Source organism: Harpia harpyja, chromosome 7 (assembly GCF_026419915.1).
Source record: "Harpia harpyja isolate bHarHar1 chromosome 7, bHarHar1 primary haplotype, whole genome shotgun sequence".
In the NCBI taxonomy this organism is placed as follows: domain Eukaryota; kingdom Metazoa; phylum Chordata; class Aves; order Accipitriformes; family Accipitridae; genus Harpia; species Harpia harpyja.
In genome coordinates this window covers 53,502,971-53,517,566 of record NC_068946.1, presented here as the reverse complement: position 1 = coordinate 53,517,566, position 14,596 = coordinate 53,502,971, and the positions used below count along the sequence as shown (strand labels likewise).

The following is a 14,596-nucleotide window of genomic DNA, read 5'->3' as shown; positions in this document are numbered from 1 at the left end:
TTTGGGAGTTTGACTGCATTCCTTGCTAAGTAGCCTATTCTGTTTTGCTCATACGAGACTCCAAATTGCCATTTAAAATTCCCGAGTTTATTAACTTTAAACTCCTGGTGCCAGCTATTTTATATGGCAAGCCAGAAGGCAGGAAGAAGCCTGTGACTGACATGACACGTACGTGTTCCTGCAGAATACACTGGAGACGTCTCCCTTTGATCTGAACCTCTCTAATACAGAAAGGCTCATCACGTTGGCTAGACAGACTCTATTTTCACATTTTAAGGCCTTAAAGGTCCCCGAGTTACCCAGGGAAAGATTTATTAATCCTCATTTTGGCATACCCGAGCTAATGGAGTATCCCAGTTTCAAAGTCATCTGTTGAAACAGCCACATTTTCGAGGTCTCTCCTGTCTGCCTGAGGTCTAGTGCAGATGTACGTGCTTCTGGCTACCGGTGCCAAGAAATTACGCGTACCGTGTTTAAGCAGTGCAGTTCATGTCCCTAGAATTGTTGTATTTCTGATCACCACAATAGTTACTAAAAGCTTGTGCTCCAGACTGGTGGGCTTCAGTTTCAATTTTTAGCACACTATTTTCACTGCATCCTACACCCAGCCACAGCTTATCTATCATTTGATTCTGACAGATACATATTTTATATTTTGACAAGCAACCCACTTGACTGCTTTCCTGTGACATCATCTTATCTCTGAATGTACCAACCTGTTAATAACTTCATTTTCTGGTTGAATTTTTCCAAATTAAATTAAGCAGGCGAAACATGTTAAGCTCACCAAGTCCTCTTAACACTTCTGCTGAAGGGCATCTTCTGATAGCTTGATTTTGAAAAGGGCAGCATACAACCTGTTCAGAGAGGGATTTGGTCCAAAATATCAGGTTTCTGAAAGGTGGAAGATTTCTTCTTCAGCTAAGAAATATAAAAAGGACAAAACACAAAACCAAACAACAAAAATTAAATATTTATCATCTGTTAACTAATATTCTAAAGATTATATCATTATTTAATGGTACTTGAAGGAAACCCTTATGAGATAAAAAGGAGCAATACAATCTAACATAAACTAATTTTCAATTTTTCTTCTGTAGATAGAGAGATGGAAGCTAAATATAGTCCAATGTTAGCATGAAATAATTTTCTCTCTATCTTGCGACAATAAAAAGTCAGCAGAAGCTTTTCTTTCATGTTAATTAAAACAATTTTAGGAAAAAAAATCTTCTTCCTGGATAGACTATATAGTATTAATTAAATATGGGCACTTTTGTACTTATCTTAGTCCATAATTAGCTCTTCTGTGGAAGCAATACTGCACTGGACATGAAATCACAGGACAGTAACAAAATTTCATTGGGTAACATGGACACAAAATCAGAAAACCAGACTCTTTTCCCAGTCGTGTAGCTCAACAATTTTTCCCATTCTGTGCCTCAGTCTGCTGCCATTTAAATTGAAAACATTGTACCAATAGAAGGAAAATCAATATGAAAACATAGCGCAACTTCTTTTTTTCTAGTCATGTTACAAGCCGAAACAGAGCACTCTTAGTTCCTGGAGGTTTCCCATGCACTCAAGTTGTTTCAAAAAGAAAGTTGCCATGCACAGAGCCACGAGCATCAATCCTGACCCGCTCAGCTACTGAGGATCAAGGAGAAGTCCGAAGCAGCAGAGCCACGCTGAGCCCAGAGGTGAATCAACATCTCTGGCCATCACCCCATCCCAGGAACCCCCCCAGTGATGGACCTCTGTGCTCCAGACACACCCTGCCTTGGAGAAAATGGTCTTGGCATGTGCCCATCCAAAGCTACCAGGACCATGAGGAGGAGAAAGCCCAACAGCATGGTTCAGCGCTAGAGAGGAGCCAAAAGGCTCCGACCACTTCGTTTTCGCTTTGCACCTACGATCTGCTGTGCACCGAGAGGACGAATGAAGAGCCGAGAAAGGTTGGCATTATTCCCCTGGAGTTATGCCTTTGGAAGCCTGTTGAGAGACCTGAACTGCATAAAATGCCATTGCATACGTTACCGCTACGGTGGGACTTCATTAGCATTCGTAGATTGCGTTGCTTGATATATCTGAAAATACCCACTTAGGGCCAAATCCTCATTCTATTCAATTCAAGGAGAGTATAACTTTCAGCTCTAACAGGGTGTCAGACTCCAACAGGGAGGTTTGAAAACACAGTGTATATCTCATTGGGCTTCATACCAGCAATCTTCAAAGATGCCTAGTGTGAGAAATGCCACCCAGCACCAGAGAAAGCTGCGAGAATGTGCCAGGGGCTGCCAGAGCTCCCCAAACTCGTGCCTTTCCCTACCCCACTTCTCTCCGCTACTAACTTCCAAGCCAACCTTATATTTATTGGAAAACACGTTAAGACCAATTACTCAAGAGCCTGAGTTATGAAAAATGCTTTCATTTTCCTTACCAATGCTAAAAAAAGTTTCTGACGATGCTAACGGTGGCCTGATCCCGTCCATTGTGTGTCTGTAACAACCCTATTTTAAATCGTTGCGGGTTTTGCCTAGGAAAAGAAGTCCAGACCTGAGGCAGAAGTAACCTGGGATCAGAGACTGAGCCTTTTGAACTGAGACCTGTATTACTTGGGAGCTATATACAAAGCTGAAATATATGCCATTGTATTGGGGAGTGAAAAAAAAACAATCATAACCAACTTGTTTAAAATAGAATTAATTAGAACTAATACAAATGCATCTTTCCTACATGGTTGATCTAATCAACATTGGCAGTTTTAATTACAAGCCTATTTAAGGCGAACATATTGCATTACTATGAAAAAGATGCATTATTTTACATTGTAGGTGTACCTCCTACTTCTCTATCTGTCACACAGGCAGTGTCCTTAATAGCTGTTAATGTTATGTCTCATTTTCTAAGTTCAATTTTTGAAGTTTCTAAGCACAATCCGATGGAATCCAACCCAAATCTAATAACTGCAATCTATTTTATTTTTTCCTCACTATTTAGTTTTCACCACAAAGAGAATGACAGGTCTAATATGAGGCTCCTGAAATGTAGTTACATCTAAGCTTCAGCGCTCCAGAGCACATAAAATAAATATATGATCAATGAAATGAAACATGACAAAATGTTTCATATTGATGTTATTTTTCTTTTCAAAACGTCTTTTATGGTTAATGCCCTCAGTCACTTTTTCCATACATTTTCTTTTTTGTAATATATAGCTTTCCTAGTTCTGATTTCAAGTTCAGGGTGCCTGGGGAGAATTGGAAGATTTCTTCAAACCAAGACTGTTCCTTCAGCCTTTCACATGAGAAAATTGTTAGGCGCATTAAAGTATTCCTGACTATGTTGCATTCCTTTGTTCAGAGTGAGTTTTGGGAACACATCCTTTTCTCATTATATTTCCATAAAATATATTTGATCTATTCTATTCTTAGAATACCTCTGATGTGGTCTGTGAATGGAGCACAGTATAAAAATATTTCTTTTTTTTTTTTTTTATACGAGACAAAATGTTTCCATTTCTTAGACACATAAAAAGTCACTATATAGCACTCCACGAAAGTAAAACTTTCTGTAAAGTTTTGGTATAACTCGGCACAGATCACAAAAGGAATCCATCCTCACAGAGTCCAGTTGTAACTCAGAGCCTCATCAAATGCACACAGACAGTGACAGGAGAAGGAAAAAGAGGAGAGGAGCAGAAAAAAGGAAAGAGAAATAGAGAAGGAATGAGACCTGGATAATAACTACTGGGAAGCAAGTTTATATTTAGAAGCACAGAAAGATGTTAACCATGTGCCTCCTAGAAAAAAATAAATCTGCCGTAATAGTAGTTGACAATAAAATCACCTTTGGAAAAAGTCTTAATACTTTCAGAGCACAGCCCAGGATATTTCCAAATGCAGACAGATGCTTGAAATGTTTACACAGACCGATCATTGCAGCAATTTAGGCATTTTTCCCCCCTTCCCTTCCCTATCTGCTGATTGTTGTCTTCTTTAGGATCTTGAGAAACACCAAGTAGCAGCCGCTCTGAGCAGCTCTTTTCTGCAGCTCAGGCTTGGCTTGGCTGTTTACTGCTACACCCATAAAATTATGGTTTTGATCAATCTCTTCAGAACCCCTTTTCTCTGAAGTTTTCCCTTCGCCCAAGGAGCTCTGCTCCAACCTGACATGTTGGAAACACGAGGACCGAGAACATCAGGTTGGCTCCGGTCCGGACTCACCCCGGTCTGGCGGGGAGCGAAATCCCCCCACGCACACGGCCGGGGCAGAAATCGCCCCTTCCAGCAGCCGAGCGTGCCCCCGATTTTCGCTCCAGTAATGTCATCTGAAGTGAACCGGGAGCCTGCAGCAGCCCAGCTGCATTGGTTACTGACCACAAATGACTTAATCCCCAGTATAAACAAGGCCTAACGTTCAAACTCATCTGCCGATTCCCTCGCAGCTTCCTACTCACAGTTCACAGAAGATGACTTCTCCTTGTTCCCACGACTGGAGAGTCGGGATCAAAGGCTTGAAGAGAAAGAATATAAAGCTTTTTCTTTTTCTTTTTTTTTTTTTTTAATCAGGTTGCAAATGTCTTTGCTTCACTGTGTTGAGGTGTTAGAAAAAAAAAAAAAATTAGCCATAGAAAACTTTTAAATCTTTAAGCAGTAACAGGCTGGTGCAGGTACAGGCAGCAGCGGCTGCATGGGATGCAGTTTGTGCCTCTCACCGTCCTCATAAATTCATATATTTATTGTTGATTGTTTAACAGACAACTGGCATTCCCTCCAGATGCTATTTGAACAGCCATGGGAAGGCTTCCATCGGCTGAGCCAGAAAGCAGGTGAAGTGGCGGGAGGGTTGTTTGTTGTTTAGTTTTCTTTTAGTTCTCATCAGAACTGAAAAATATTAGAGAAAAATCATGTAAACAAAACCACAAAATCTGTGAAGAACAATGCTTTTTTTTTTTTAAATCGGTATTTCATTTTAGAGGAGTGAAATGTAGCTTACAGTATCAAAATCAGACTGGTGGTGTCTGTCTGAGAGCCTTCAATGTATCAACAGCACAAAACAACTGCCTGATCCTGCACAAATGGTAAAGACTGGAAATGTGGGAATTATTCACGTAGGTGTGTTGGCAGGGTTGTGTAATCTACCCCATAATGCACCTGGTTGCTATCACTTTTACTTTAAAGAGCACTAAAATTCAGCTAATAAAATTTAAAAAGAAAATCATATAAAGTGACATATAAGCAGGTTTCACATATGAATAAAAAAGCTTTAGCATGTTCTTTGACACGTGAAGTGTACATTCTCTTTTATCAGGCTTTTCCCGATTAAAATAATGAGAAACATGCACTACCTAAAAAAAAAAAAAAAAACCCCGACCAAAAAAACCCCAACCAAACTCACCCACATTAATAAGTACTGTATGTGTAACAGGATCATTCTGGCAAAGAAAATTTTTTTCTCCCCCCTATGAAATTTTCTTGGGTAACATACAACAATGCACTTTCATCACACTGTCCACAGATTTTCACACATAAAGGGACTTATACGAAGGCAAGCTATTTTCCCCCTAGGAACTCTCCATTTCCAGCAGTTATTTTAATTGCCATGCGTCACTCCTCTCCCTTCAGTGCCCTTGGCTCTGCTACTGCCACCCCAAGCGTTCTTCAACCCAAAGAGCTCAGCTCTGCCCAGCTCAGGAGGTCCCAGCCACACAGGCGGACCCATGTCCCAGGCAGGTGGTCTGTCCCACTTGTAGGGGACACAATATTTCTTCTCGCTGTCTCAGGGAACGGCTCTGCGCCCACCGGAGATGCTTATGGGAGCCAAGATGACCCCAGCACACACTTTCCAGTTGAACCACTCCAGGAAAAGTGATGCAGTGCACCTTGGGTCATTTAAATAAATTATTTAAGCTCATCCTAATTTATCGGGGCGGATAAAGCTGTTCACGTGATCTAACCTTGCCACTGTGCGGTTGAATTTCAGACACTTCTTCCACTGCAGAGGCTCATGAGCTCCAGCTCTCACTACAAGGAGCTGAAGAGCCAGTGTTTGATAGACACTATCTCCTTGCTGCGGCTAATGCTTCGTAGCTGTGTCGCTTTTCCCCTTTCCTTACCATCAGCCCTCCCCAATGTTCACCGTTGCCCAGGTGCTCCTGCAAAACAGCCGGCCACCAACAAGCAGCTTGGCTGTGCACGTCGAGTACGAGATGGTGGAAAGCCAGCTCCTTACGGACACCGCGTGGGAGAACGTCCGTCCCCATGTACCCTTGCGGATGAGGTTTTCTCCTCTTCACAGAAAAACACTCAACCACTTGTCCGGAATGAAAAAAAAAAAAAAAAAGAAAGCGTCATATGCTTGGCTTCCCATCTAGTATACAAAATCTGAAATGGCTGGGACCAGGAAAGCTTTACCATCTCAGTATGTGTGCTTAAGTGCAAGGTAAAGGCCAGTGACAGAGCGAGCACTTTGTTTATTGACATTTCTTCATATCAGCTCAGTGATCTACAGGATCAATCCCTTAATTTGCAACATCTTTTAAGCATGTCAGAGATCAGAAATGAGCCATATCTTGCTTCTTAATAAGTTTCTATATAAATCACTGCCTTATTAAAAACAAAATGTAGTATCCTCCACTAATAATCAAATTCTACAGTTTAGCAATGTTAATGACCCTTTACTGTGGAACACTGAAATATTTTTATAATAAAGGTTATGACTTGCATTGTATTTATTGTAAGCAGGGGGTTTATATTTAAAAAAAAATCAATATCTTAATATGTAACACCTAAATATATGACCTTCCTATGGCTACATTTCAAAGGCAATGTGTGTGTTCCATTTAACGTTTGTTTTTTTTTTTTTAAAAAAGCTCACTTTTCAGAAAGTTGTAAATATTCTAAAAAGCTTGTTAATCATGAAATCTTGTAAACTGAAATTTGTTCAGGGCAAGGGGAATCTATATGATTTTCAGCAAACTGCCTTTGTTTCAGATGCACTGGTTCACGTGTCAGCACGCCAATGTGTCATGCCTGGTTACATGTGTCTTGTTGTGTTAAAATTATGTTCCTGACATACCCAGGATCAATGCCCCATCTCCATTACGTGTCAGGCTGCCCATTTTAAGAGCATTAGTTTTTCATTTCCTTATTTTTTGCATTGCATGAATTTACCAACTAGAGAGTAAGACTGATGCCCTCTTCCCATCACTGGTCCCAGTAGGCACCACCCAGCAAGACTCTTGCACCCACCAGGACTCCAAACACGCTTAAATCATACGTGGCAATAGTCCAAGCACAAAGGAGAGGCTGTACAATAAACAGCTGTATCAGCTAAATATGACAGTATGGCTCGATTCATATTGCTTTCCCAGAGCCCTCCCTGAAAGCCCCGCTCCTCCTCACAGGAGAAATAACAAATTTCATTTGTCACCTGCGCAAAATATGCTTTCACGTTAAACATTCACCATCAGCTCCCTGACGAAAAGTTGTGTGGGTGTAGGAAGGTGGCTGGCTCTCTTTGAGGGGTACGTTCAGGTCACCCTTCGTGCCATGGATGTTTCGGCTATGGGTCGTTGTTTCCAGCGGACACAGAGGAGGCTGGCAGGCAGACGGTGCGCACAACTTCATGGTTAACTACAAATCTTCAATAAATTAACCAAGCGTGGGCTTTGATCCCACCGAAAGCAATCTAGGTAGGATTACTGTTCTACAACACAATTCTCATCCAGCTGTTAGACACTCAGACACATGCCAGTCTCCAGTGCTAACATTTGTTTCTGTTAAATTCAGTTAAATTCATCAAAATATTTTGTCTCTCTCTTCCTCTGAAATACTGCATTATAATCAGCCCAGTATACAGGACTGACTTTGGGATAACTAGAAATCATCAGTAAACAGAAGTTTCCTTACAAGGACATTTTGAATTTCTTTTCCTTCTTACGTACCAGTGTTGAAATGTCAAAACTCTCATCACAGGGCTCTAGACTTAAATGTGTATTTTAGTAAAATTATAACTTTTTCTCTTTATCATGGATGTAAAATAGATAAAAACTAGTATTGAATTTTTATGGGGCTACAATGGTAATATGACAGATGTCAAATAAACATTTTGTGCATTAGAGCCAGATTTTTTTAGTTCCCTCTTAAACCAGAGCACAAGGTAGATGCCCATGGTACAATGCTTCACAGTGGCAGTGGGAATAACTCCCATAAACACCCAGCTTTTACTCTGTCATACATGCATCCTCTCCATACACCTGACAGTCAAAAATTGGAAGCCTCCTTGAGTAAGAGAGTCTAGAGAGCAGTCACCCGAAAAAGTCTACAGCTCTATTTTTCTATAATATTCATTGACATTACTGATCTTTTCAAGTGAAAAGCAAACATCCTATCACTTAATATCATATCATGTCAAGCTGCACAGCCATGAACAGAAGCAGCAGTGTACTAACTTTTTGAATTCCTGTACTAGGACTACCTCTCCTCTGGGAAAGGGACCCCAGACCTCAGAAATTTACATTATAAATTATTTATAAAAGCACAAAAGTAAAGTTCACATGTTCATTAAGTGAAGAATTTTGTATAGCTGACTTTGCAAGTACCTCACATGTTCGGGTCTTGAGGTAACATACTTCAACACTGACAGAAACCGACTTTATAAAAGCATGAAGTAACAAAGCAAAGAATAATCAAGCTCTCAAGCATAATTACGTTACAAGTCAACGTTTCTCCAACAACAGCAATTGATGTACACTGTATTATCTCATACACTCATAAAAAGTAACAGATATTACCTGTTGGTGCAAGATTTTAGTAACAAGTGCTGGCTTTGGAAGCTAACATAACTACTGACCTGTATACGATAGGCAATCGTAAAGGTACTCGAGCAGTTAAGTATGAATAAGTCTGAAAATTTCACCCAGTGACAAGAGTCAGACTGGGCTAAAATACACTTAATATTTCATAATTCAAACTATAACTTTGCCTGATTACAAGGTTCCATATGTCTGAAAAGTAACCTGCTACAGCCATTTTCAGCTACGTTTCAAATAGCCGGGCAGCTTATGACCCAGACGCGGTAAGACCCTGAGATAACATGGGGTTCTAGTTTGGGACTTTTTGAGCTGCACCAGAAGTTTTCTGACGAAAATTTGAAAGGCAAATTTGTTAGTCTGAAGCTAAACATGTTTTTTTAATGGAATTGACTGGTTTACATCTTGCAGCATTCCAAAAAATTAAAAATAATAAACATCTCAGACTTGCTGCCTCTTTAGCTGGACAGGTTTCCCACAGCTGAATCCTTTGATGATACTCTTTGGACTTTCTATTTTAAGAAGTCATCCCTTTCTGCTTCTCTCTGGAGGCAAACTCTTTTGCTCTCCTGCCAATCTTCCTCCTGACCTTTCTGTCCTATGTACTTGGCCCTTCCATCTCTTTTCCAAAGTCCTTTCTCTCTCCTTCCACACTGCTAGACCTTCTTAATTTCCAGTGCCAATAATTCCCCCTCGGTTGCCAGCAGACCTCTTCCTCTGCCCTGGTTGCCAAACTATTTAATCTTCTAGCCCTTCTTCTTCACTTCTGCCAGAAGATTTCTCCAACTTCCAGAGAAAGTGTATTGCCAAGACCACCCCATGTATTTGCACGACTGTAAGAGCCAGTATTGATACAACTGGATATATTAATGGCAGGAACCACATGTAGCAGTAAAAAACTACGTTATTATGACATCGAAGTTATATGTAAACATTGACCTTAATTGCACATCAAGAGGAAATTACTTTTCAAATGCTATAGGTAATAATTTTAACTCAGTCTCTAATTTCCAAACCAAAATATTATGTTAAAGAACACATAAAGATATACTGGAGACCACCTTTTTTGCATCGAGAAGAGAGACCTGCTTAGTAAACACCTCTTTACCATGAACACCATAAAAATAGCAATATGGTTAGATCAGCTTCTTTGTACGAGTTTCATGTGAGCTGCCTATTGTTTGTTGCAATAGCTGCGAGACAGCATCCAACAGCCTCTCGCTTTTCAGCACACTCGTTGACATCGTTCTTAACAAAAACTATAACTCTCACTAAAGATTATTTATCAGACCCCTCCACGCCACATGTCAGACCAAGAACTGTCCATACCTAGGGACTAAGGGAGGATGTCCTTTTTGGCCTCGGACAAAGACCTTACCTATAAATGCATATTATTCTCTCCCAGCTACTGCAACATATCTTTATCCACTCCAGCCATAATAATACTTAAACGTGATGACATTGTCATTCAAAAGCTTCAGGCTTGATTACCATAGTTCTCATAGTCACAGTAGGAAACCACTAACTTGAAAAGAATCGCAAATCTTTTGGAGTACAGCAAACCAGAAGCAGAGGCGGCCTCCAAGCCCATCATCCTTACATGCAGCCCTCCTCCCATTAAATATCAAGCTAGATACTTCATTTCATTTTGAGTTTTCAAAACCCTCTGAGGGACAGACCGGCTCTGTGGGCTCCATCACCCAGCACGAGCGCACTTGCACTTGAGAATTGCCTTCAAATAGGAACATAACCAAGAAACAAACTCATGGAGACAAATTAAGTGGTTCAGGCAACAAAAAGAGACTCGCTCCTAAAAATATAGCAATGATTAGAATACCAGCATTTCTAAAAGCCACTAATAAATCTTGGTTTATTGACCTACAGCAGTCTCACAAAAATAACACCATAAAATAGACAACTCCACAAACACCTCTTCATGGATTGGGGGGGGGGGAAGAATAAATGCCTCCTTTGCAAAATTTTGAAACCAAAAAGATGAATGCTGCATAAATACCTATACTCATACGCAAGTAAATTGATAAAAACAGTTGTGAATTTAGGCAAAACATTTTAAAATACTCTGCTTGCCTGGTGTAAACATTCCTCAATATAAGGACATCATTTTCTCAGCTCAGAACATTTCAGCCTACAAGCCGTTCTCAACCTCAGACCTGTAAAGTCTTAAAAGCTTATTATGGTTTTGAGGGCCTTCAAGCTCTCCCTGTACCAGTTTTTACCTGGCAAAGGTACCCATCCTAATCTTCAAGTTCACATTTTATGCAGCAAAGTAGAACAGCTTTCAATTTAGGGAATAAAACACCCTCCAGCTGAAGAAAATTCTCACATTACAGTATGTTAAGAAAAATCTACTTCAATTGTGGTCAGTTGTCATGGAGAAAAAAGGAGGGGAAAAAAGAAGTATATTCCCATGTGAAAACCTTTCTCATTTAGAAAAAAAGGAAAGAAAAAGAAAAAAAAAACACACACAAACAAAACCCCAACTCCCCTCCTTCCTGCGCTTGACATTTTATGCAAAGTAGGTGAATCTGGAACGAAAGATCATTTAAAAAATACTCATTATGCTATTTATGTACATAAATGCGGTTGTGTAAAAGTATAACAGGAATGCATTCACAATTGGTTTAAGTCATTTTCTCTTGGCAAACCACCATAAAAAACAGGGGCGTCATGGCGCCACCAGAATCCTAAATTGTGGTGGAGAATCATCAGGACACATGGCATTAATCTCTGTCTCCTTGCAGGAGACACCCTTGCCTGCATTACTGGCCTGTCTCTTAAATCTAAGACGTTGTAACTTGAGTTTAAAATGACACCATAAATAAGATATACTCTCCCTCCCCAACAAACAAATTACCTACTTTATTAAAAAGACACATATTTCAGACAGTTTACTCCTGTTAGAGTTCTTCATTGCCAAAGCACACCGAAAGCGTAATACTCATGGGTTAATAATAGATCCTCTAATCTTCAGTATTCGTATTGGACATGATTCAGACTACTGAGAGACTTTTTAAATATATACGTAAAATTAGTTAACCCATTGGTATTACTTTCTTGTTACTTTAGATTGATCACAAGACTGTAGGGATCTCATTATGCCATACCAGTTTATTTTCCCTAGTGACTGAGAACGCTTAGCTGTCTCTTAATATCTCACTATTGCTTACTAAGTTTTCAAATCTTCTTTTTCCTTCTTCCAAATTTAGGCAGAGCAGAGTTTTGTTAATACAGCAATTTAAAATATCACCATTCTCTTTGCAAATTTCTCCGTGACTTGTAAACATTTTTTAAAATGTTCTACCAGATGAAATTCATGTCTTTTAAAGGAAACTGTGTCTCTATTTTGGTGGACAAAAAATAAAAGACTGATAGTTTGGGAACACCCACTCAAGATAAAATAAGGATCCTGGAAGATTTCCTGTGGGGGTTAATGGAGGCCAGGCCAATGGTAACTGACCTTGAAGTCCCCAGATGAAGCTTCATGTTTGTCCTCAGATTATTTATGTATTTTTTTAAAGGGTTCTTCAGAATGCAAAGCTAAGTTTGTCAATCCTCATATGGTGAGAGTCCAAAAAATGTCACTGGTAAGTGCCACCTTTATATGCACTTACAAAAAAAAAAATAGGGAACTCAATATGGAAATATTTTTAGTTGATTTTCTTATATTCTACTTAGTGCAGCATTACCGAAAACATGCTAACATAATTCAGAGATAGTACAGCAGCATAGCATTAGCATATTAAATAATTAGCAGATATAGGTATTTTAAATGAAACTTACCCACAATGACACATGCTTAATTCAGATTGTGAGCCATAGAGTGTGCTTTTCCCAACAAGTTATATGACTGTAATACTGTCTTAAAAAGCTATTATTTTAGATACCTCGGAAAAAGAGAGGAAAAAAAAAAAAAGTGTTAAAGATCCATACGCAGGGTTTCTGCAAATGAATATGATGTATTCCAGAAACAACATGCATTCACACAGACACTCAATAAGAAAGGGACTGTTTACTCAGTTTATAGCTTGAAAACCACTAGGGACTGTGTTCCAGTATGGGAAATTTTAGTACAGTGCATTGTTAATACAAAATAAAAAGCAAGCCTGGGAAGTTAGGATTATATTTTTTTGAAAATGCTTGTTCAGACCATTAAAAAAAATATTGCCTTCTAATGTCAAAGTACGAACAAATACTTTTTCAGATGAATAAAATCTGTAATCAGTTAGATAAGAGCAATATGCCTTTTTTTGGCATTTAATCAAACAATGAAATCACATACACATTTCCTGACACAAAAGACAAATGATGTAATAATCTGAAGGAGTTTCTCTATCTCCTTGGAACTTTGCATACTTGACTTGTTTTCCATATTTTGTGACTTTAAATGGTGGGAAAATTATATTAAAATGCTTGTAGCAGTTCCTCTAAACTAGCATCCTTTTTGTTTTATTGTATTTAATATAAAAGCAGCAATTATTTGATTTCAAAGTTATGAAAATATGTACCTTATGAGAAAACAAGCAATTTAAGCTTTAATTGGTGTCATTTTTCACAGAACTGGCAAGATTCTTGCATCCCTGGCATGTTGTTTTCTATAAAACTGCAGAGCTGCTTTCAATGAATGTTTTACGAATGTATAAGTTGTTACATGAAGGTATGTGAGTGGATGCCTGGAAATATAAGATTTCTGGGGGGATTTATTCACAAAAGATGCATTTCATTTCATAGTGTATATACTGTAATTTTTCCTTAATATTCCTAATGTGTTTTGCTTCCCATTAAGCATTTCTTCCACTCTTGTATGGGAAGAAAGGGGAGGTATACAAGAGGGATATTTTGCACAAGAGAAATAGAAATAAAGATGGGGGAAACAATGGCAAAAACGACTTTGAAAATATTATTGTATGTACATTTTTTTTGTGTAAAATTAGACACCCCAACCAGTTGGGTTTTGGTTGGGTTTGGTTTTTTTCCTCCTTAGTGGAAGGGTCAATCCCTAATTTAACTTTCCTCCACAAAGCTTATAATACTTATGTCCTTACCTGTCAGGAGCACGTGTGTAAGGGCATGATTTTCTTTTTTAACTTATTTTAAATAGTACCCACAAGATGTGAACTAGAGGACTCTGACACTAGTTCTTGTAAAGACGTACCACAAGAGATAATCCCAGTTAAAGAGCTTGGCCTGCGCGTACAGCCATCCAACCCCACACCAACCATGGAAAGGGGTATATGACTGTAAATAACAAGATACCCACCAAAGCGTTGCGATGGCCCAACCTCAAGAAGAAAGCTCGTGCAGACTGAGCTATGACCTCAAACCTGAGACATGGCCGTAACTTTTGTCAGTGTCGGGGCCTTCGGAAGGAGCAGGAGCCTCGTGGGTGCTGCGCCCTGCTGTGCCACTCGCCTTCGATGCCCTCTCAGAAGCTTGTAGGACCAAGATAGGATGAAGCTTCACCGGCCCGCAGGGTGGTAGGCATGTCCAGTAAGAGGGTGTTTCACCAGTGGGTTGGTCCGGGGCTCGGTGCCATCCCAGTGTAAGAGGAGGAGAGGCACGGTGTCAAGAAAGGCGTGGAGGAACGCCGTCGTTGTGGGTCCGTCAGCCCCACAGCGACAGGGAGCAGCCCTACCTCTCCACGGGACCGTCCTTCCCTTAGCGCGGAGACAGCAGCCACCACTCAACGAATACATGTAACACACGGACATTGGTGCTTTGCTTTAGCAAGCAGATACTTAGACATGACATCAGCCAAAAGGATTT

General features: G+C 39.7%; 1 long non-coding RNA gene across 1 annotated transcript; it reads right to left on the bottom strand.

The window, feature by feature from the left end:
* Positions 1 to 793: 793 nt before the first annotated feature.
* LOC128144611 (uncharacterized) lies at positions 794 to 14,276 on the bottom strand. The gene is made up of 3 exons (XR_008236137.1): positions 14,091 to 14,276; positions 12,614 to 12,717; positions 794 to 921 (listed from the first exon to the last, which is right to left on the bottom strand). It is a non-coding gene; the product is annotated as an uncharacterized LOC128144611 (long non-coding RNA).
* Positions 14,277 to 14,596: the final 320 nt, after the last annotated feature.